Source organism: Delphinus delphis, chromosome 5, assembly GCF_949987515.2.
Source record: "Delphinus delphis chromosome 5, mDelDel1.2, whole genome shotgun sequence".
Lineage (NCBI taxonomy): Eukaryota > Metazoa > Chordata > Mammalia > Artiodactyla > Delphinidae > Delphinus > Delphinus delphis.
In genome coordinates this window covers 27580027-27604003 of record NC_082687.1, presented here as the reverse complement: position 1 = coordinate 27604003, position 23977 = coordinate 27580027, and the positions used below count along the sequence as shown (strand labels likewise).

The 23977-nt window shown below is 37.4% G+C and overlaps 1 protein-coding gene across 2 annotated transcripts in view; it reads left to right on the top strand.

Moving 5' to 3' along the window:
• The window catches only part of NR3C2 (nuclear receptor subfamily 3 group C member 2), a 372131-nt gene that overhangs the window by 116584 nt on the left and 231570 nt on the right, over positions 1-23977 (top strand). The gene's annotated exons all lie outside the window — the stretch shown is intronic.

Genomic DNA, 23977 nt, shown 5'->3' with positions numbered 1-23977 from the left:
TCCGCCATTTATGAATCATGAGGCCTTGGATGAATACTTGGAGCCAGCCCAGGGCCTGGCTCTTTGGTGATAGTGAACCTGTTGTTAGTTTCTTCCCTTTGTTAATTAAGAATTGAATATAGTTCTGTGTTAACAACACTCTTTTTACTGTTTAGACTAAAGGATACAAATTTAAGAATCTGGATTGACCGGGTGGAGAACTCCTGAAAATTGAGAACAAAAAGCTTGTTTGCTTTTACTGGGGAGAAGGCTTATTCCTTTTATTCACTCTCTTTTTGGGGGGAGGGGGGATGTGCTCTCGTTCCCTTTACATTGTTCAAAATTGGCCATTGTTTCTGTTTCTGTGGCAGAAGATGACCGAGGAAGATGCTAGGACCTACTTTCAAGGCATGGCTTTGGCTTCGTGTCTTTTCTCCCTTTGGGTATATGTGTCCGCCTTGCAAGAAAGAGAATCTGCATAGGGTTCAGGTGGGGAGGTGTGTTTTGTGCCCCAGGGATGCTTCTGTTTCCCTTAGCCACACCTTCCTCCCCACACTGATGCTTCTTCCTTTAATTTCGCCTCCCCTCTTTTACAGTGGGAGCAGGAACCTTCCATCTGCCACTTGCCACTGCCCTTTGCAGGGTTATGTTGTTAAAGGCAAAAAAGGGAAGTAGGACAATTTGTTCCTGCTGCAGCCGCTGCCACTTCTTTCCTCATCCCTCCAGTCCTTTCTGCAGCAAATGCAGCCCTGGCTACAAGTGGCAGAGCCCTGGCAGGAAGCCAGCATTGAAGTAAATACCCGTAGTCCATGGGCTCCACTGTTGCCTCTGAAAAAGGATAAGCTGGGGCATGGGATTGAGGCAAGAAAGCACAGCCGCAGAGACCGAAATCCCCCCACAGGGAGGAGGAGGCTGTAGGGGCTCGGGATGTGAAAATACTTTGCCGGTAATGAGTGGGCTCCCATGCGTCTGTCTGGCTAAGCTGTGTAGCTGCAAGCAGGTAAGAGTGTATATGTGAGGAAACGGAGAGAACAAGGCAAAGTCCAGCAAGTTAAGTCTGGATGAGACCATACAATTTCATTCCATTACCAAATCCCAGCTACCAAGAGATAATACTAAGATGCCCAACGCTAGCAAAAACAACAGGTTTTATTTGACTTCTGTAACAGAGCACACCCACCTTGCCCCATTGACCAAGCATAGCCACTCCCGCCCCATAACTCTTTCTCCCCACTTCGGTAAAATCATCAGAAAGGATGTCACAGGAAGGGACCTTGGGAGCTCCAGTGTGCTGACTGATGCATCGGCTGATCGCTGACTAGGAGGAAGAGTAGGCGTTCCAGAAACCATCGTTATAGTGTGTTTAGAGGTGCTCCAAATGGTAGACATGTTTTTGCCACAATAGTAGTTCCCAGGATCCCATGATGCTCTAAGGGACCCCTGGGGTGAGCTTGAAGAATACATAGGAATCGCCATGATTAGAGTGTTTTTTCTTTTTTTGGATTGGGGCTCTACATGGTTGACCATGAATTTGAAGATTCACATATTCTCAACTAAGTTAGCTCTGTGTCCTTAATTTTTCAAATGTACTTTTTCTCCCATCCCCTTTTGAACTTCCAGAAATTGAGATGTTTCTTAAAATCAGCAAAAACATGTTGTATAGGTTTCTTTCCAGATAAATGAATGTTGCATCTTACCACTCATCATGACTTAGAATTGAGGGAATTTGGTATGTTTATTTGTGTTCCTTTTGAGCCACTCTGATTGTTGAAGATTACTGCCCTAACCCCACTGACATCTTCTGCCTGTTTAATTTTAATTTCTTCCAATTATGTAGCCTCTCCTTATGTAGGCCTGAAAGCCTAGAACTCAGATTATTAGACAAAAATAATTCTTACTCAACTGTAGACTTATCTCACATGGTGTATCTGTAAAGAAGTATTTAAAATAGGATTTTAGACCCATTTGAGTTATGTTTTATAAATATAATGTATTCTTGGTAGTATTACTGAGCTTTTATATCTTCTGATCATTTTTGCCTTTGTAATGATTTACAAAGCAGATATTCTTTTTCTTTTTAATTTAATTAATTAATTTATTTATTTTTGGCTGTGTTGGGTCTTTGTTGCTGTGCACGGGCTTTCTCTGGTTGCAGCGAGCAGGGGCTACTCTTTGTTGTGGCACGCGGGCTTCTCATTGCAGTGGCTTCTCTTGTTGCGGAGCACGGGCTCTAGGTGCACGGGTTTCAGTAGTTGTGGCTCGTGGGCTCTAGGGCACAGGCTCAGTAGTTGTGGCTCGCGGGCTCTAGGGCACAGGCTCAGTAGTTGTGGCTCGCGGGCTCTAGGGCACAGGCTCAGTAGTTGTGGCGCACAAGCTTAGTTGCTCCGTGGTGTGTGGGATCTTCCCGGACCAGGGCTTGAACCCATGTCCCCTGAGTTGGCAGGCAAATTCTTAACCACTGCGCCACCAGGGAAGTCCCCAAAGCAGATATTCTTTTAGAAGAAAATTTTAAATATTTACATTTAGTTGTAAGCATTAGACAGTGGGATTTCTTAGCAGTGTGGCACAAGCTCCCTTCATGAAAGGTAAACATTGTTAGTGGTGGTGAAGCTTCACTGTCACAGAAGTTGTTTATCAGTCCTTGTTCTAAATGTATTGTTTAAACCTGTGTGTTACAGAAACAGTTGGTGTCGAAATCCTTCAAGCCCTAAAGAAAAAAACCTGAGAAGCTCAAGTCTGTCAGAGATTGACGGCTTGCATGTTAAGACAGTAAAAATAATGGATAATAATAAAACCTTTGCCTGGACCAATTTTAGCTATGTATAAACTTCTCTTTAATTCTTTTCCCTAAAGAACTCTTTCATTTTGGAATCCTAACACTGGCAAGCTTGAGCTTTACATAAAACTTATAAAGATGCTTTGAGAAATACATATTTTAGAAATGAAACATCTACAGTTCTTATCACAGTCTGGGTCCAGTGATCTTGCTGGTTGGAGTTTACATCTAACCTTAACTGTAAATTAGAGAGTAGTATATTTTGGGGGATCAAACTGAATTCATCCATAAACTTGTTAATAGTGTTATGTTTCGTGGAACAAAAGAAAATAAAACCAAAACTGACAGAATCTGGACAAACGCAGCTAATGTAGCACACACACATGTAATTATATCTCCTACTTAACAGACAAAACAAGATCTTAGATATCATCTTATATTTTAAGGATCTACTTTTTTTTTTTTTTTTGTGGTATGCGGGGCTCTCACTGTTGTGGCCTCTCCCATTGCGGAGCACAGGCTCCAGACGCGCAGGCTCAGCGGCCAGGGCTCACGGGCCCAGCCGCTCCGCGGCATGTGGGATCTTCCCAGACCGGGGCATGAACCCGCGTCCCCTGCATCGGCAGGCGGACTCCCAACCACTGCACCACCAGGGAAGCCCAGGGATGTACTTTTGAATATATTCAAGGAGATCAGTTGCTTGCTCTGATTATTACACGGGTAGGGGAAGTATTTAGTTTTGTTGACAGTCATCGGGGAAACAATTTGCTACTGCGTTGCTTACTTAATGGCAGCAGGGAAATTCTGGTTTCTCTCTCCCTGGTGAATAAATTATCGGTTGTTTAGATCTGTTTTGATCTTACCCCTCTTATGCTGTAGCACACTTGGTGGATGACAAGCACCTGTGTGAAACAGCCCCCTGTACTACCGTGAGAGAGAATACCCATATTTCATGCAGAGTTACTGCACTTTACATGTCACAACTTCCTGCTAGCCGTAAGTCCAGTCATGTCTTTCTCAGGGATCTGTAGCACACTTACGTGTTGTAACATCTCTGCTATTATAGAGAAGGCAAACAATAGGGACAATGTAGTAGAGAGAGAAAAGAGAGACATTGAGACACACATGCACGCAGAGGCTGCTTTGCAACTTCACTCTGTCTGCTTATTTTTCTCCCACCTCCTGTAATTTTGATGACTCACAGTATGTAGTAGTATAGGAAGGACATCATTTACAGATAAGGATACCAAGATGCAAGATGTCTTGCTCAGGGTTACGAAGCTGTTTGGTAGCAGAGCTGAGAGATTTGAGTGTGAAGAAATGTATTCATTATGGTACCCCCTCCCCAGGGATGCACACCCTTCCCCCCATTCTCCTTGCTTTATCACAGCAGCAGACCTTGTGATGCTTGTTTTAGAGAATGATTTTGGTAAATGTATGCTTATACAAATGATCCAGTAATCTGTAATCATTGTCATTGATCACTAAGTCATTGTAATCATTGATCCTGAAGTGTGATACTGGTTTTCTCTCTCATACCCATGTTAACTTCTGAAATAACATTTGGCTTTTGTCACAGATATTTTGCCGTGTCTTTATTTCTGTAATTTACCAGCCTGTAACAGTTTTTAAAAAGAGAGACTTCTGTAGTAGTTAAGGCATGTAGAATGATTATTCAATTAAAGATAGCTAATCCTTCTCAGAGTTATGCTGTCTTCTCTGGTTAATAATGGAGCATATAGGAGGATAAAGGCATTGTTACGTAGATGCTGGTCTCACCAGCTGGTTGTCATTCTGCGCTGAGATTTATGTTTGTTTTTGTTAGAACTATGTAGAGGTTGGAAATGAGTAATTTGTGAATTGGAACAAATGCAGACATTTTAAAATTATATCACATTTCGAAAAACCTTGGGATTGAAGACTTTTTAAAAATATGAGATAGACATAATTTCAGGTTTTTTTTACTTTTACTATAGATCCATCATTTCCCATTTATTACCATAACACTTCTCCTTCATTTGTTCATATATTTAAAATAATGCTGAAGTGATTTGTGATGTATATTTCAAGGCAAATTAAAACTAAATACCTTCCTCTTTGAGATCATTTTTTTTTTTGGCTTATCATCTTTAAATCCCCATGCTCCCTCTCTTCAACTTTATTTTAACCACACCAGTTATATTTTCTTTCATGTAGCTTGTAAACTTTTTATGAGTTACTCAAAATAGGTACAAAGCAACCTGGTTTAGTTATATTTGGTTGGGCTGCTTCAGTTATGAAGAAAGCTAATAAGATGATACTGTTTCAATTTTTATAACTGGAAAATTTTGAAGTACTCTTTTTTCCATTCAGATAGCTATCTTCTATGAAAATCTTCCTAATATATGTATTGAATTTCTAATGCCTTAGGTCAGTAAATTCCTAAGTATTCATAAGAGTATGATTTTCCTTTTAAAAATACTAGTAGAGAACATTTGATTTTTAAGTGGGTGTTGGGACCCAAAATGCACATTCTCCTAAAGTAACATGAAGTATAAATATAATGTCAAATTGGAGTCAGATCAGTAAATTAAAAAACCCATGTAATTCTAAGCATAATTTTGACTAATTATAAAATTTTCCTTCTTAAAACAAATCGAAGAGAGAATTTCGCAAATACCTATTGATTTTTATTTCTCAAAAATTCTAATTAACACTTTATATGTTAACTTATGCCAATTTCTCCATTCTATCCTTTTTGTAAAAATGTGCAAGATAATATTTTTCTCTCATATTTCATAAGAATTGGCACTTGTGTTATTAAGTCAGCGCCTTACAGAAATTTGTGTACAGCAAATTAAAGCTACATTTACATGGGTTGTAGTTCCCAGAAGATAAATAATACCCCCATTTAAAGAGGAAATACAAATAACAAGTTCACTATAAATTTATAAATATAGTTTTAAAAAATTGTTGTAAATAACTCCCTCATTATATATATAAATAAAGATTAAGCAAACCAATGTTATTCAGCCACACCAGAAACAACCACTATAAATATTTCACAGATTCCTTCCAGTCTTTTCTCTGTGTGTGTTTTGTGTGCACTCAGTTACATAAATTGAACATAATTGTGATCGTGTTTTATATTACAATCACCTTCTTTTTTCCGTTAGCACATCATAAGCATTTTCAATATGGAAAATATTTTTAATGCTTGAAAAAGCCTATTGTAGCCTTTATCCTGTATCCTAATGTGCTTAAGTTTTCTCTTTTTGACCATTCAAGTTCACATGTGGTTTTTTCCTCATATAACTCACGGAAAGTGCACATTTGTACTTAAATCTCTACCTGAATTCTGACACTTTAAGATGAATTCCTAAAAGGGGGCTTGTCAGATGAAAGAGCGAGGATTTCTGAAAGTATATGTCATAAAACTGTCTTTATAAGTGTAGTACAACTTACATTACTGTCAGCATTAATTTTCATATGAAAGCAAAAGATCCTTTAAGAAGCTACACCAAGAGAAAATATTCAGAAGGTGTTGTGGGATCCTGCAGCCTAAAACTTTTAGCATCGTTGTGAAGAAACATTACTTACTGCTTAGATAGTAAGGGGTTCAGAGTTTTCCAGAAGAGTCTATTTTTATCTTGCTCGAGTTGTATTTAGGTGTTGGATAGTCGGGAATACTAACACCCAAACGTGGTAGCTCAGAGGTGACACTGCAGGTCATTTTGCATGACAGGTGGGCTCGGGCACCATGTCAGCTCCGAACCACCCAGAACGGCCATGGTTTGCCACGGAGTGAATATGGCCGTGACTGGGCACAGCCAACCCTGGGAAGACCCTGTTGGGCTTTGTGAGTAACTGATCAAAGTGACTGAAGAGTGAGCCGTGATGTAGGAGGGAATCAAGTGCTGGCCCTAACTATTCTGGTCCCATGACATACTGCCAAAGCCATTTTGTAAAAATAAATTCTCATAGCAACTTTGATCCTGTCAAAACGTTGGTTATTTAAAACTTTCACTTGTCTAAGTTATAGATCAAGAGTTTTCCACATTAAAAGTACATAATTGTCATTTATTATTATTATATTTGGAGAATGCTGTTTTCAGTGTTAGAATTTTACATAATAGAGATTTTACATCAATTTCATTGTATAAAACACTCAAATTGTTTACTGTGTTCACTGAAGATTCTGTGTCATTGGACGTATGTTTCCTTAGTTATGAGAATATTGTAATTTATTTTGGTATCAGAAACAGGTATAGAATTTGTAATTGTTTTTACAAATGAGTGGTAATGGAAGACTTTGGATTTTAATTTTTCTTTTAGAATCTTCTGGATTATTAGGAAGTCAGAAACTTAGTTTTCATTTCAAAACCAGTGTGAACATTATTTACTTCTAAAATGAATAATCCTTCCTAGGAAATTACAAAACTGTTTGCAAGTGATTATTAATAACAACAAGATCATGTTTAAAATATGTGGACAGGCAGGTAGCCTTATAGTATTTTATTAAAATACCATGTTGAATGAAGGCTTTTAGGTACTGAAGTGTCATTACTGTGTACATTGTAAATACAGATGTAAAATATTATTTTATACCAATTAGGCCATTTATGGGAAAATATATATATAACTATGTACATAGTAAACGCACAACACCTTTTCCATGACTGATACTGAAGAAAGCTCTTAAATGTAAAGAGGTCTCGTATTTGAAGCATGGTTCTCTATCTGGAAGAATGCTAATATTTTTCACAGAACTAAAAAATGGCCAAGTTTAGTACCGTGCTAAAAACAGGGCACTTGCATCTGAAACTGTGTTGTTTGTTGATTTCTGGTGACGCGTGGTAGCAAGGTGGGTGCTTCAGTCTCCCTCATGGCACACTTGCTCTTTCCTTTCCACCTCAAACTGTGTGATCAGATTACTTTTGAAGATCTTTTCCCCACATGGTCCTTCAGTTGTTGCTTTTAACTGAATCCACTCTTAGTTGCTCTCAGGAGAGTTTGGTTCCAGGTTAGGAACTGCGATGCCATACACTTGCTCTTATGACAAAATACACCTCTTTCAAACAGAAGTTGCCATCTTTGCAGCTTCTGTAAATGAGACCCTTCCATCACCTGCTTTCCTGCTAGAAAAGATGTATCAGCCATTTGCATAAAACCTGCAAGTGTGTGCTAGCAAGAAAGGCTTGCCATAGGATATCGGGATCTGAGTTTTTGCCGTTGAGCTTAGCAAAAAAATTGCTTTGCCTGGGGGTATGTTTACCATTTTGCGAGACAGAATACATAGAAGAAGGGGAAGGCCAGGCTTCAGTAGGTAAACTCAAAGCATATAAACTTTAAAAACTGGAATATGAAGAACGGTTGAAAACTCGGCATAGCATAATAGAAAGAGCAAAGAATTCAGGGTCAAAACTGAGCCCCATTTTCGCACCTTACTAACTGTGTAGTCCTGGCTAAGCTGTTTAAGTTCAGTTTTCTTTCATTTGAAAACGGGGCCAATAACAATTCTCCCCAAGCTTTGTCCTCAGATTTAAAAGGATTTTAACTTTTAGCTAGATTTACAATAACAGCGTTTTGTTCTTTTTAGTTTACAAAACGTAAATTGAAAGTTTTTTTAATCAATACAAAATCTGATAGGAACCATACCCAAGTGTATTATTATTATTTTTACATCTTTATTGGAGTATAATTGCTTTACAATGGTGTGTTAGTTTCTGCTTTATAACAAAGTGAATCAGTTACACATACACATGTGTTCCCATATCTCTTCCCTCTTGCGTCTCCCTTATTATTGTTGTCCACCAGGTCAAGTTTCTCACAAAAATAACACGTTGGATGGTTTACAAATATTTTTGTATATCAAAGCGTGCCCTGAGTGAAACGGACCTGTTGCAGATTTGAAGTTCTTCAGGACTAAGTACGTTAAAAATGATCATGTTTTATATGGTTTGTTTCAATGGATCGTAATAAATCTGCTTACTAGTCACAAGATAAACGTTATTGGACTGTAGCCCAAGGACTTTCTAAAGACTGAAATGTTTCCTTTCCCTGGTAAATTATCCATCATATTTTATCTTATTTTGGTATGGCTTATTTCTCGCAGTTGGTAATAAAAGAGAGTCCTGGGTCATTTAAATAAGTAATTAAAAGGACCATTTACTGGTTTTTGCCTTTGAAAAGTGTTAGTTTTATTTGTTGTGAGTTAATGATGCATTTATTGTCTATGCTTACAGCTTCCAGTAGTTCAAAGGTGAATCATTCCGACAGTAAAAAATTTTTTTCTGAATTGTTACATATCTTTAAAAACATATGCTTTCTGTTTTTAGGAAAAAAGGCCTTATAAATTTGCTGAAATCCAAGCTAAACAAAACTCTGAGGCAAGAATGTATGAATTTTAAAAGTCTGGAAAAATGCCAGCTGTAGCTAAGTTGAATCATTGTTTCATGAGACATTTATTTGAATTAATGGGACATTATTTAATAGAGTACATATAAAACTGTATACGACTTGTCAAATGAAAGTACATTATAGTTTTGTGATTTCTTTCTTCTTCTTATACTTTTGCAAGTGACTTTCAGGGAAATTCTTTCTCTCATCCCTTCAGTATTTTAGCGCCTGCTGCGTTCCAGGCACTGTACTAGGTATTTAACAGCTGGCTCTCTGTGGGTGAAGAAAGGCCTGATTTTTAGTGTTTGTTCATTTCTGTGGTGTAAATACTCCCACCATAGCTGATTTCACAAAGCAAATGTGACGTTACTGAATGTCAGTTGGGAAAAGGTGCTAAGGTAGCCTGCAAGTTATGCGATATTTCCACCTAAAGAACATAGAGGAAACGGTAGTAAAATAATTAGAAAACGATGAGTTTTGAGTATTTATTACCTTTTTAAATACAATTAATTAGCTGTAAGTTTACAGAAGGTAATTTTTAATAATAGCTGTCTTATATCAACCAACTGGCCAGATTCCTGAAGATTTAAGAATTAGCTTTCATGACCAACTGAAAGCTGTCTCAGTACACTGCGAAGGAACAAGCAAAATGAAAAATTAAAGGTGATAAGTATTATCAAAAAAATTAAAGGTGATAAGTATTATCAAAAATTAAAGCAAAAAAAAACAAAAACTAGGGATTGCTGAGTGTGTGTGCACATGTGTGCAGATGTACCGCCTTAGAAAGTGTGGGCAGTAGCAGCCTTACCTAGAAGTTGACATTTGAGCAACTTTCCAAAGGAGGTAAAGGAGACAGTTATGCAGCCTCAGGGGAAGAGTACTCCAGGCAGGTGCCAAAGCCCTGGGCAGGAGTGACTTGGCACATTCCAGAATCATCATGGAAGCCCACTTGGCTGGTCCAGACTAAGTGAGGGGCCTTACCATGAAGGCTCTTGTTAGCCATTAGTAGGACTTGGGCTGTTATTCAGGCAAGGTAGGAAAATATTAGAAACTTCTGAATGACACTGTTTTCAGGTGTCACAGGATGACTGGCTGCTGCTGATTCTAGGGGCCAAGGGCAGAGAGGTGTGGAAACCTGTTAGAACACTATTGCCATAATTCATTGAATGATCGCCTGGACACGGTGGTAGTGATGGAGGTGGTTAGAAGTCACCAGATTCTGGATCTGTTTTGATGGTAGAGTTGATTGGATTTGCTGACGTGGGGTGCAGGAGAGAAGATGGCGACTCCAAGGCTTGTGCTGCGGCCACTGGAAGAATGGAATTACGATTGATGGAGGTGGGGAAGCCTGCTACAGATTTAGAAGGAAGAAGTATTTTTTTTTTTTTGGAGATGTTAAGCTTGGGGTATCTGTTAGGCATTTAAGCAGGTATGCTGAGTGGGCAGTTGGATTTAAGGATCAGGGGAGAGATTGGGTTTGGAGATAGAAATCTGAGAGTCCTGAGAATAGAGGTGGATGAGGTTACCAAGAGGATGGAGAAGAGAAAAGGTCAAGAGCAACCCAACAGATTGGAAAGATGAGCTGGTGAAGGAGCCCGAGCTATATATAGCCCCGGCGTTAGAAGGGAAATAAAGGGCATGGTGTTGGGAAAGCAAGTGAAGTGCGTGTTTCAAGAAGGAGGGGGTGATCAAACATGTCTGATGCTGCAGGTTATAGGTCAGATAAGGCGGGAACTGAGAATCGTCCAGTAGACTTAGAATGTGAGGGTCATTGGTGACCATGTTGAGAGCAGTTCTGCTGTGACTGACCGTGTTCAGAGAGTGGGTTCACAGGAGTATGGGAGGAGAGAAGTTAGAGACCAGGAGCATGGGGATTTTCTCCTTAGTTTTAGCTGTGAAGGCCAGCAGAGAAATTGGTGGTAGCTGGCTGGGGAAATGGAGTCAAAGTGTTTTTCTTTCTTTAAAAAAAAAATGATAGCATGCTGCTATGCTAACGGCAGTGAATCAAAAGGAGCAAACTGACGTGGAGTATCATTTCTGAGCAGGCATGAGAATGTGCCGAGCTGACACACCAGGGGACACTCTGCTTTAGTTAGACGCATCTTTGGGGCATCCATAGAAACACAAGGGAATGCGGAGTCCATGGGTGCAGGCGGGCAGATGTGCTGGTGGACACCTACAAGAGATCTCTTCCGGGCTTCCCTGGTGGCGCAGTGGTTGGGAGTCCGCCTGCCAATGCAGGGGACATGGGTTCGTGCCTCGGTCCGGGAAGATCCCACATGCCGCGGAGCGGCTGGGCCGGTGAGCCATGGCCGCTGAGCCTGCGCGTCCGGAGCCTGTGCTCCGCAACGGGAGAGGCCACAACAGTGAGAGGCCCGCGTACTGCAAAAACTAAAACAAAAACAAAAACAAACAAAGAAAAAGAGATCTCTTCCAATTTGCCTATGTCTTCTCAGTTAAAAGGGAAGGTATGAATAGCTGTGTAGTTGTACATGAGGGTGAATAGACTAGGGAACTGCTCTCTGCTGCCTAGGTGATTGGTAGGCAGCACTAAAGGTTCACATGCATTTGTCGATCTTGAGATTAAAATGAGACCCGTCTTCTGAGTGGAGTTTTATCTAGCCGTGGTCAGAGGCATGGATGCAGTGGTGTGGAGTTGGTGCGTGGAGACTTGGATTAAAGCAGGGTTAGAGTTTTGCTAGGCAAGTATGATGAAACAAGTATGAGGTAGCAAGAGGAATTGAAGATTTATGCAAGAGGAGAGATTAAAATATTTGGGAATGAAATAATGTAATTCTAGCATAAATCTACGCAAGTATTTTAGGAGGTAGCTCAAAACTTTTTTGCTATATTTGATTGGCCAAAAAGTTTGTTCGGATTTCCCGTAAAACCGTTGCAGTTAAATAATCATATCGCATTTATTTATAGTTCTTAGAGGCAAGGACAGTATTTTTATAAGCCCTGTGACCTCTTTTATAATTTTCTCCTCCACCCCGCCTGTCACCCCACCAAGCAAAATCTGTATCTCTCTTCTTGCTCCTTTATCGCTCATTAAACTTGCATTGATGGTCAGGGAGTGTCATCTAGATGATCACTTAACACATTCTATGAGTTTTATAATTACTGTGATAAGAGGTAAATAAGGAGTCATATGCTTTAAATTCACATACCACATGGCTCCATGTGAACTTGGACAATTCCCATGATCTTCCAAGGTCGTTTGTAGATTGAGAGGGATGATATTAGGATTTCTGAACTCTATTCCTGCTTATAAAAACACTATACCTTTTTTCCCAATTTTTTTTATTGTGGTAAAGTACACAAACATAAAATTTACCATCTTAACCATTTTTGTGTGTACAGTTCAGTGGTATTAAATACATCCGCAGTGTGCTGCTGTCACCACCCTCCATCTCCAGGGCTCTTTTCATCTTGGAAATCTGCAACTCTATACCCAACAGACACTACATCTTTTTCTTAAATTGAGGTATAGTAGATTTACAATGTTGTGTTAGCTTCTGGTATACAACCAAGTGATTCAGTTATATATATATATTCTTTTTCATATTCTTTTCCATTGTGTTTTATCACAGGATATTGAATATAGTTCCCTGTGCTATATAATAGGACCTTATTGTTTATTCATTCTATGTATAGAGTTTGCATCTGCTACTCCCAAACTTCCAATCCATTCCTCCCCTGCCCAACCTCCCTGGCAACCACAAACCTTTTCTCTGTGCCTGTGAGCCTGTTTCTTTTTTGTAGCTAAGTTCATTTGTGTTGTATTTTAGATTCCACATATGAGAGATATCATATGGTATTTGTCATTCTCTCTCTGACTTATTTAGTATGATAATCTGTAGGTCCATCCATGTAGCTGCAAATGGCATTATTTCATTCTTTTTTATGGCTGAGTAATATTTCATTGGATATATGTACCACACCTTCTTTTATTCATTTATGTGATTTTCATGTAAAAGATATTTGAGTAGTTCTTTGTCATACACAGATCTCACGTAATCTGAATCTCATTTGTCAAATGTTGCCTACCAATCTCATTTCATCCTCATGTTAGTCTGTAAGTTAAAACTTCAGGCAGTTATGTTGAAAATTATAAAGTAGGATAGAAATATAATACAGAATAACTGATTTCTTCACTTGTTATTTTGTTTTCACTTTGTAGCAGACAATATATTTTAACCGCAATCATAAGTTAGATCTGAAGTTGTCAAAAATGACTGCTGCAAGTGAGAATTCAACAGAGAAAACCATCTTAAGTAGGAAAATTCTTTCAGATAGTTGTCATTTCTCTTTGCCAAGTTTTAGCTTGTTTTATTTTTTTACTTAATATAATGTAACACAGCAACAAACTCTCCTAGTGTTTAAATATAACGTGGTTTCTTATTAGTGAGGTATAAATATAAAAACATTTAAATTCAAAAACCCTAAACTGTCACAAAAATATTTGTTAAAAGGAAAACCTTCCCTCACTATGCTTGGAATATAACTATGTCAAAAGCTGTCACATTTAATCCACAAATTCTGGTGAAAGGGACACATAGTTGTAAACAAGTATTATCTCTCAGCTATGAGTCTTTCCACTGCAGAACTGATCTTATCATTTCATTTGCCCCATAAGGCATATGTGCCATAATCTATTTTTAATGTTTTACAGCATATTTATAGGGTGAAATTATGCATTTAAATCTATGGTATGTGTTTGGAAACCATCTGTTAGAACTTATTGGAAAACAGAAACTTCTTATATTAATGTGTTTCCTTATTTGGGGGGCGGGGAGGCTTAAACATTTAATATTATCTTTCCTAGTCCACAACTGAAAGAATGAGAAACATTGAAAATGAGTTCTGTTGTTTTCCCACAAGAGAATTCAAACTGCTTTGTATTCTGTCATATTTCAGAATCATTACGTTATAAAAATAAACACTTATGATTTCCCAAGGCAGCAAAAAATATGTCCAGTTAATAGTAATTTAGTATTTAAAGTTCAGCATGTGTTGGAGGGAATATTCATAATAGACTTGTCCTCAGATATAGGAATGATAAATCTGTTTATTTGAAAATTCACTTAACCAGTTGGAGAAGGTACAGTAGGGGGTGGATTCAAAAATGAATGCAACACGGGACTTCCCTGGTGGCGCACTGGTTAAGAATCCGCCTGCCAATGCAGGGAACGTGGGTTCGAGCCCTGGTCTGAGAAGATCCCACATGCCGCGGTGCAGCAAAGCCCGTGAGCCACAACTACTGAGCCTGCGCTCTAGAGCCAGCGAGCCACAACTACTGAAGCCCACGTGCCTAGAGCCCGTGCTCCACAACAAGAGAAGCCACCACAATGAGAAGCCTGCACACCACAACGAAGAGTAGCCCCCACTCACCGCAAGTAGAGAAAGCCCACGCACAGCAACGAAAACCCAACACAGCCAAAAAAAAAAAAGAAAAAAGAAAAAAAGAATACAGCAGTGTCCCTGATTTCAAGGAAGTTTAATCGAGCTGTAAAATATGCAAAATGCTCTATAACCAAGGGGTATGATGAGTCTCAAAAGAGAGGTGTAAGAATTTTGTACAAATTGATCACAGTTTGTTTCAACGTAACCAGTAAATCTATAGGTAATGGCATTAAGGAAATTTTTTTACTTACCTCTCCTTGATTTTATCACTTTGGAAATGATCAGATGTGTTCTCTTTTCTCTCAATTTTTCTTTTTTATATCTAGGAGATTTTATCTCTTTTTGGAAAGTATATTAAATCCTTCCCTTCCCCCAATTGTGGAACCATTTATGGATGACTTTATTTATTAAAATAAATACACTCCCTCAAGAATTGCAAGTGCAAGTATTTCATTGACGTTCACTGTGAAAGGTTAAGAGTGAATAAGGAGAGAGGCCTCCTGGTACAAGAACTCTAGGTACTGTTTCCATCATTGCCGTGTGACCTCTAGCAAGAGGGAAAGACAGACACGAAGAGCACCACTGATTTAAAATCCATCTTGGCACTTGTATTTCAAGTTCATATTTAAATTTTTATAAGTGAAACACATGTGCGGAGAAGCTGTGTAGAAAGTGATGACAAAATATACCTGGGTCAGCAGAGCCTTGGTGTACATCTTCAATTAAAATGATATTTTCTTTAGTTCACTAAAATCGAGATGCTTATGTCCCAGAATTTTTCATTTAATAGTCATTCCATTTTCTATTTGGATTAGTATTTTTCCTGTATTTCTTCTGGACTTTCAAGTATGAGTGGAAAGGAAGGTGAAATATAGAAATTCATTTTACTTACATCAGAGTATGAAAGTCACGTTATTATTTTTAGAAAGTGAAAAACAAACAACAAACCCGTTAACATCCTAAAAAAAGACACGGTTGGGTTTTAGTTTCCGCTATAGATTTTAGTAGATTCTCTTTTTCAGTAGACTTCATCTAGGAATTTTGTTTCCCCAGAGATTTGGAATATAAAGTTGTTCTTGAGCTTTTAAAAAAATTCCAAACAACAAAAAAACAAACAAAAACAAAGTAAGGAAGGTACAGAAAACTAAAGAAAGGGAAGTGACAAGAATCTGATTTTCATAGAGTGAGTAGGAGGGTGACAGACTGACACCACTCCTGGTTCTTCCCCAACAGTTTGAATATGTAAGTCCTTTGAAGTGAATTATCTTGCTATTTACTTCATTAAAACCAATTCCATTGTTCGCATGTTTTTACTTTAAAGTCTGCAGATTTAAAAAAAAAAATTTTTGGAGTGTAGTTGATTTACAATGTTGTGTTAGTTTCAGGTATACAGTAAAGCAATTCAGTTATGCATATACACACACACATACACACACATTCTTTTGCAGATTCTTTACCCATATCGTAAGCGTGGGATCATGGCCCATGGTTTCTGTAGGTTGTTCGAAATGCCAACTCCTTAAAAGTATTTGGTGAATAATTATAACAGAATCTGGACTAGAAGGGGTGTATACTTGGTATTAATTTTTTTGTTTAAAATTGTTACTATCATCAGAGATGGGATAACCTGATATATTACATGCCTTTTGATGTGACACAATAAAGAATACTCAGCATCATGTTATGTAGAATTCTTGCAAAAAACAGCTTATCCTAGGTCACCAGAATGTGGACCCCATTTACAAAGTCTGTTTCCTAAATAAAGATGGATTTTTCGAAATGCAGTGAATAGCCCTTGATTGGATCCTTATCGAAACAAAGTACAAAAGACATTTTGAGGACAGCTGGGACAATTGTAATATTGACTATATGTTAGATACCATTGAATTAAAGCCAGTTTTCTTAGGTGTGATAATGGAATTATGGTTATGTTGGGCAATATTCTTAATCTTAGAAGCTACGTATTCATGTATATGAGGTAAGATTTTATGATGTTTACGTGTATTTTCACATGTTGCAGCAGAAGGAAAAAACTATATGTATTAGGGTTTTCCAGAGAAACAGACCCAATAGAGAGAGAGAGAGAGAGAGAGAGAGAGTGTGTGTGTGTGTGTGTGTGTGTGTGTAGAGAGAGAGAGAGAGCTTGATCGATGGATTGATTGATTTTTAAGGATTGGCTTGTATAATTATGGAGGCTGTCAAGTCCAAAATCTGCAAGGTGAGCTATCAGGCTGGAGACCCAGGGAAGAGCGATGTTGTCATTCAAGTCCACAGGCTGTCAGGCTGAAGACTCAGGCAGAGCTGAGGTTGCAGTTTAAGTCTGAAGGCTGGCAGAATTCTTGCTGAGGGGAGGTCAGTCTTTGGTTGTATTCGGGATTTCAGCTGATTGGATGAGGCCCATCCATGATTCCCACAGTTTTCTTTGTGATCTAGACTCCCTGATACCTGCAGCATCTAGTCCCTACAGTTCCAACTCTGGCAGACAGAAAAGCTGAAGAGTCCCAGGTGTCTATCTTAAAAATCAGTGAGAGAAGTCATCTTCCTTCCCGAAGTCCCAAAGTGCCGCCAAGAGGAACTTAATATATAACAGAAGGAAGAACTTTCTAATTCAAATGCATTAGAATCCAGGAAAAACCTCTACATCTAAGCCTCTATTCTACCTCTTGCTTCCTTGAGCAGTTACTTAATTTATGTCCCCTTCTGAGGGAAAATGCAGGTGAGATTGCCTAGAACAGTCCATGATGGGCTGAGAAGAATAACTCAGTTTATTAAACACGTCTGAGACTGTAAAGTGCTGCACAAATACAAGGCAGTGGTATGGCGTACATTGTGGGCCAGATGGCTCTCATGGACTTATTTCATGTTAAAATAGATTCAACTTTTGTCCTTTCATTAGTCAATCCTCAGAACCCCTTCCATCACCCTTTAGCTCCTGCAAGTCTATCTTTTCTGAGAACTCTGGGAGCAGCTGCTTACTTGGCATGTAAAATAAAAGCATCTAGAATAGCCAGCACACATATTGAATCTATAACTTCTATGAATTTTTATAAAATATTCATATTCCTAAAAGGACCTTCACCTGTTTTCATAGTAGTAACATTTCATTAGTTCCACATCCCCAAATCTAGTTAACTGCCTGCAAGCCCCAGCTTTTTCCTAGCTCTGAGGCATACATGCTCACGTACGATTATAGATGAAGATTGTCCTAAAGTTCCCCCAAGTAGCCTTTTCTTCATTTTGGAGATTTTCAGAGGAGTCTTGGAAGTTGTAACTTTTTTAAAGAAAGAATGAGATATTGATACTTGACAAAAGGATCAAGTGGATACTGCACAGTTCTGCAATCCAGTGGTGTGCCCCTCACCACCCATCCCTGTGAGCCCAGGCCTGGGAGTGGGTCACAGCATGTGGGACTCTATCCAGCTCTGCTGGGAAAACCTGCTCCTTCAGCCTCTGCCAGCCTCTTTAACTATGGCCACTGTCTCTCCTAGCTGGCTTAAAAAAAAAAAAGACTGCGTGTTTTTTTTTTAATTTTTATTTTATATGGGAGCATAGTTGATTAACAATGTTGTGTTAGTTTCAGGTGTACAGCAAAGTGATTCAGTTATACATATACGTGTATCTATTCTTTTTCAAATTCTTTTCCCATTTAGGTTATTACGGAATACTGAGCAGAGTACCCTGTGCGTGCAGTAGGTCCTTGTTGGTTTTTTATATTGAGGGGGGTGGAGGAAAAAAACTTTATTTCATCCCAGATCCCAAGGATATTTGGTCTAGAACAAAACTTGAGAAAAGTTAAGCAAGAATCCAGATTAATTAAATGGAAAATTAATGACATCATATTTCCCTTTTCAGTTTATATGTACCCAAATTTTAAATTATGCCAACAATACCACAGATATTTTGCACTTTTTTCACTCTTGCAAATGAGAAAATTTTGATTTTATCATTTCATTGACCACCCCAAAACTACAAGAAATTGTAAATTACCTAGAGAATTATAAACAGATTGCTTATTCATTATGGATTAATTCTAAATACGAAAGCCCTTATGTTACGGGAGACATAACATATTTGCAATAGCATTTGTAATTTCTCTGCAGCAGAATCACTGAAGTGTTTGTGCCTTGTTGAATTCTGATCGGTCTAAGTGCCATTTAACAGTGGATGAGGAGAGACACACCAGGAAACACACAAGGAGGAGTAGATCCGCAGATCTTTGATGTTTGCCATCTGTTCTAAGACATCCACATAAGTCATTTGATCATCTTGTCATATATCAGTATCTCAAGTCGCTATTAATGATTTTTAAATTAGCTGTGTCCTTGCTGATAAAAAGGAAACTAAATTAGCGGTTAATTTGTTCTTCTTTTATTCCAGTTCTTTATTTTGGCTGAAAAGAAAACCTGTAAGTTCTAAAATAACAAGCAATATGCATCACCCCAGTCATTCTTTCCCCTTATCCTCTTCCAGAGACGATCACTGTTCTGCATTTTGTTTTGCTTTGTTTTGTTTTACCGTAGGTAAGCATTGTGTCTTCTAGAGCTTCATATCAATGGAGTCATATATTGCAATAGTATGTTCTTGGTCCAGTTATCTTAATGTTTTTGAGTTGTATTCATGTTGTGTAAAAAATGATTCTTTTTTATTGTTGTGTGGTGTTCCATTGTCTGAATACACGAACAGTTTATCTCTTCTGTTGATAGACATCTAGGCTGTTTCCAGTTTCTGGCTATTTAGAATGAAGCTTCTATGAATGTTCTAATACAAGTCTTCTGTGGACATGTTTTCATCTTTTCGGATAAATATCTTGTAGGGAAATTGTTGGATGATAGGGCAGATGTGTGTTTAGTCTTAGAAGTAACCACCAGACATTTTCCTAAGGTACTTACAGCATTTTACACTCCCTCCAACATCTGAGAGTTCCTTTTTCTTTACATTCTCACCAACACTTGGTATTACCTTTTTTTTTTTTTTTTTTTTTTGCGGTATGTGGACCTTTCACTGTTGTGGCCTCTCCCGCCGCGGAGCACAGGCACCGGACGTGCAGGCCCAGTGGCCATGGCTCACGGGCCCAGCCACTCTGCGGCATGTGGGATTTTCCCGGACCAGGGCACAAACCTGTGTCCCCTGCATCGGCAGGCAGACTCTCAACCACTGCGCCACCAGGGAAGCCCTGGTATTACCTTTTTAATTTCAGCTATTTTGGTGTATGTATAGTGTGTGACTTTTTAATATATGTATAGGTATATTTTCAAGAATTCCAAGGTTATTTTGAATGCTATGAATTATCTACATATTTTGATGTTTATTTGTTTTTGAATTAGAAACTAGGTGAACTCTTTTTCAAATTGGCACAGATGTTTTTTGTTAATTGGTTAGAGTTGAGATATTCAGCAATTAAAGATAATGGGTAATGATTAGGGATAAAAGATATTTAAAGATAACTTGGCAATTATAAGTCTTCATCGCATGAAATGTGGAAATGTATGTTTTAATAGGTTTGTTTGTTTGTTAGCCAAGTCATTTATTCATTGATTCATTCATTCATAAGTCATTTTTTATTTTTAATAATTTTATTTGATTGTCTGATGGTGCTGCCCAATAGACCTTTCTGTCTTGATGGACGGACATGGTCATTCTGTGCCATGATAGCGACATGGCTGTTGACCACTTGAAGTGTGGCTAGTGCTACTGAGCAATCGATATTACATTTTATTTTGTGTTAATTATGGCCAGTGGCTACTGTTTCAGATAGCACATGTCTAAATAAATATGTCCAAGTATTATCTGGTCTTATATTTTAAAATAAAGAAAATGTCTTTCTTATTTATATACTAAGAAGTGCAAGCCTGGTTATAATCATTTTAATATCACTTAAATTTTTTGTATTTGGAATTTTTAAAAATTATTTTCAATTGAAGTTTTTATGGAGATAATTATTGATTCACATGTAGTTGTAAGAATTAATAAAGATCTTTTCTACCAAACATATAGAGAAGAACTAATACCTATCCTTCTCAAACTATTCCAAAAAATTGAAAAGGACAGAACACTCCCAAATTCATTCTATGAGGCCACCATTACCCTGATACCAAAACCAGACACAGACACTACAAAAAAAGAAAATTACAGGCCAATGTCTTTGATGAATATAGATGCAAAAATCCTCAACAAAATATTAGCAAACCAAATCCAACAATATATAAAAAGGATCATACAACATGATCAAATTGAATTTATTCTAGCGACATAAGGATGATTCAACATTTGCAAATCAATTATTGTGATACTTCACATTAACAAAAGGAAGGATAAAAATCACATGATCATCTCAATAGATGCTGAAAAAGCATTTGAAAAAATTCAACATCCATTCATGATAAAAACTCTCAGCAAAGTGGGTAAAGAGTGAACATATCTCAGTGTAATAAAGCTTATTTATGACAAACCCACAGCTAACATAATACTCAACAGTGAAAAGCTAGAAGCCTTTCCTCCTGTGCCTACTCTTGCCACTTCAATTTAACATAATATTGCAAGTCCTAACCACAGCAGCCAGACAAGAAAAATAAATAAAAGGCATTCAAATTAGAAGGAAATAAATAAAACTGTCACTATTTGCAGATGGCATGATACTTTATATAGAAAACCCTAAAGTTTCTACCCCAAAATTATTAGAACTAATAAATGAATTCAGCAAAGTTGCAGGACAAGAGGTTAAAATACAGAAGTCTGTTGCTTTTCTATACACTAATAATGAAATATTAGAAAGAGAAAGGTAAAAAATCCTGTTTAAAGTCTCATCAAAAAGAATAAAATACCTAGGAATAAACTTAACCAAGGAGGTGAAAGACCTGTACTCCGAAAACTATAAAATATTGATGAAGGAAATTAAAGATGATACAAAGAAATGGAAAGATATCCCATGCTGTTGGATTGGAAGAATGAATATTGTTAAAATGGCCATACTACCCAAAGTAGTCTAGAGATTTAATGCAATCCCTGTTAAAATACCCATGACATTTTTCATAGAACTAGAATAAATAATCCTAAAATTCATATGGAGCCACAAAAGACCCTGAATTGCCAAAAAATCCTGGGAAAAAAGCTGGAGGTATCATGCTCCTAGACTTCAGACTATACTACAAAGCTATAGTAATCAATACATATAGCTGATTTACTTTGTTATACAGCAGAAACTCAGGCACCATTGTAAAGCAATTATACTCCAATAAAGATGTTAAAAAAAAAAAACTACTGTACTTTTTGGCATCTGATCTCCAATTAATTGCCAGTTATTAAGGGGACATGTCTATAGATCTTCTCCTAATTGCCAAGGGCAGTGAGCCAATGAAGTAATAAATTGCTAGAGAAAGAAAAAAAACAAAAACAAAAAAACAGCATGGTACTGGCACAGAACCAGACACATAGATCAGTGGAACAGAATAGAAAGCCCAGAAATAAACCCACACACCTATGGTCAATTAATCTTTGACAGAGGAGGCAAGAATATACAATGGAGGAAAGACAGTTTCTTCAATAAGTGATGCTGGGAAAACTGGACAGCTACATGGAAAAGAATGAAATTAGCACATTTTCTAATACCATATACAAAAATAAGTTCAAAATGGATTAAAGACCTAAATGTAAGACCTGAAACCTTAAAACTCCTAAAAGAGAACATAGGCAGAACACTTATTTGACATAAATCGTAGCAATGTTTTTTTTGGATCTGTCTCCTAAGGCAGAAGTAATAAAAGCAAAAATAAACAAATGAGACCTAATTAAACTTAAAAGCTTTTGCACAGCAAAGTAAATCATTGACAAAATGAAAAGGGAACTTATGTACAGAATGGGAGAAGATATTTGCAAATGTTATGACCAACAAGGGATTAATTTCCAAAATATATAAACAGCTCATACAAGTTAATATCAAAAAAACAAACAACCCAATCAAAAAAAGGAAAGAAGATCTGAATAGACTTTTTCCAAAGAAGACATACAGATGGCCAACAGGCACATGATAAGATGTTCAACTTTGCTGATCATTAGAGAAATATGAATAAAACAACTGGATATCACCTCACGCCTGTCAGAATGGCTATCATCAAAAAGTCTACGAATAACAAATGTTGGCGAGGATGTGGAGAAAAGGGAACCCTTGTACACATTTGGTGGGAATGTAAATTGGTACAGCCACTGTGGGAAACAGTATGGAGGCTCCTCAAAAAACTAAAAATAGAACTACCATATGATCCAGCAATTCACTCCTGGGTATATATCTGGAAAAAGCAAAAACACTAATTCGAAAAGATTCATGCACCCCAATGTTCATAGCAGCACTATTTACAATAATCAGGATATGGAAGCAAACCAAGTGTCCATAAACAGATGAATGGATAAAGAAAATGTAGTGTAAATATATACAATGGAATATTAGCCCTGAAAAAGGAATGAAATTCTGCCATTTGCAGCAGTGTGGATGGACCAAGAGAATATTATGCTTAGTGAAATAAGTCAGACAGAGAAAGACAAATACTGTATGATATCACTTGTATGTGGAATCTAAAAAAAATATAAACAAATTTATATGCAAAACAGAAGAAGACTCACAGATATAGAAAACAAATTAATGGCTACCAAATGGGAGAAGGAAGGGAGGAGGGGCAGATCAGGGGTATGGGATTAAGAGATACAAACTGCTATGCATGAAATAGATAAGCACCAAGGATATATTGTATAACACAAGGAATTACACCCGCTATCTTATAATAACTTTTAATGGAGTATAATCTGTAAAAATACTGAATCACAATAGTGTACACTGGAAACTAATATAATATTGTAAATCAAGTATACTTCAAAAAAAAAAAAGATCCTGAATGGCCTTCATCCACTTTCCCTCAATTGTAACATTTTGCAAAATGATAGTACAATATCACAACCAGAACTTCAATACAGATACAAGCAAACGCAGAATTCCAAGTTCTGTGAGGTTATCTTTTATGTATACTTGATGTAATGCTTAGGTTATTTAGAACAGTAGCAACCTATAAAAACATTCATTCTACTGGTCAGCTGTTTCTATGCATAAAATGAAATAGCTGATTCAGACTGCCTTCTGTTTATGCTGTTAGAAACTTTTCATATGTTCCTTTTATGTTACAGGCACCTATGCTTTTTTAATTGGTCAGATCATTACTGAGCAGATTGAAGTCATAAAGACAATGAATTATTAAAGAACAATCCAGTTTTCTTAAGAATGAATTCATTTGGTTTCAATGATTATGTGTTTCTGATAGGTATAATATCTCGGTGTGAAGAAAGAAAACAAAAGATCCTAATTAGACGGTGTTCTCTTTTACTATTGACTATAATGTGACAAAATAAAATAATACTTGTTTCTGTTTTTTTTTCAAACTAGATTCTTTTATAAAT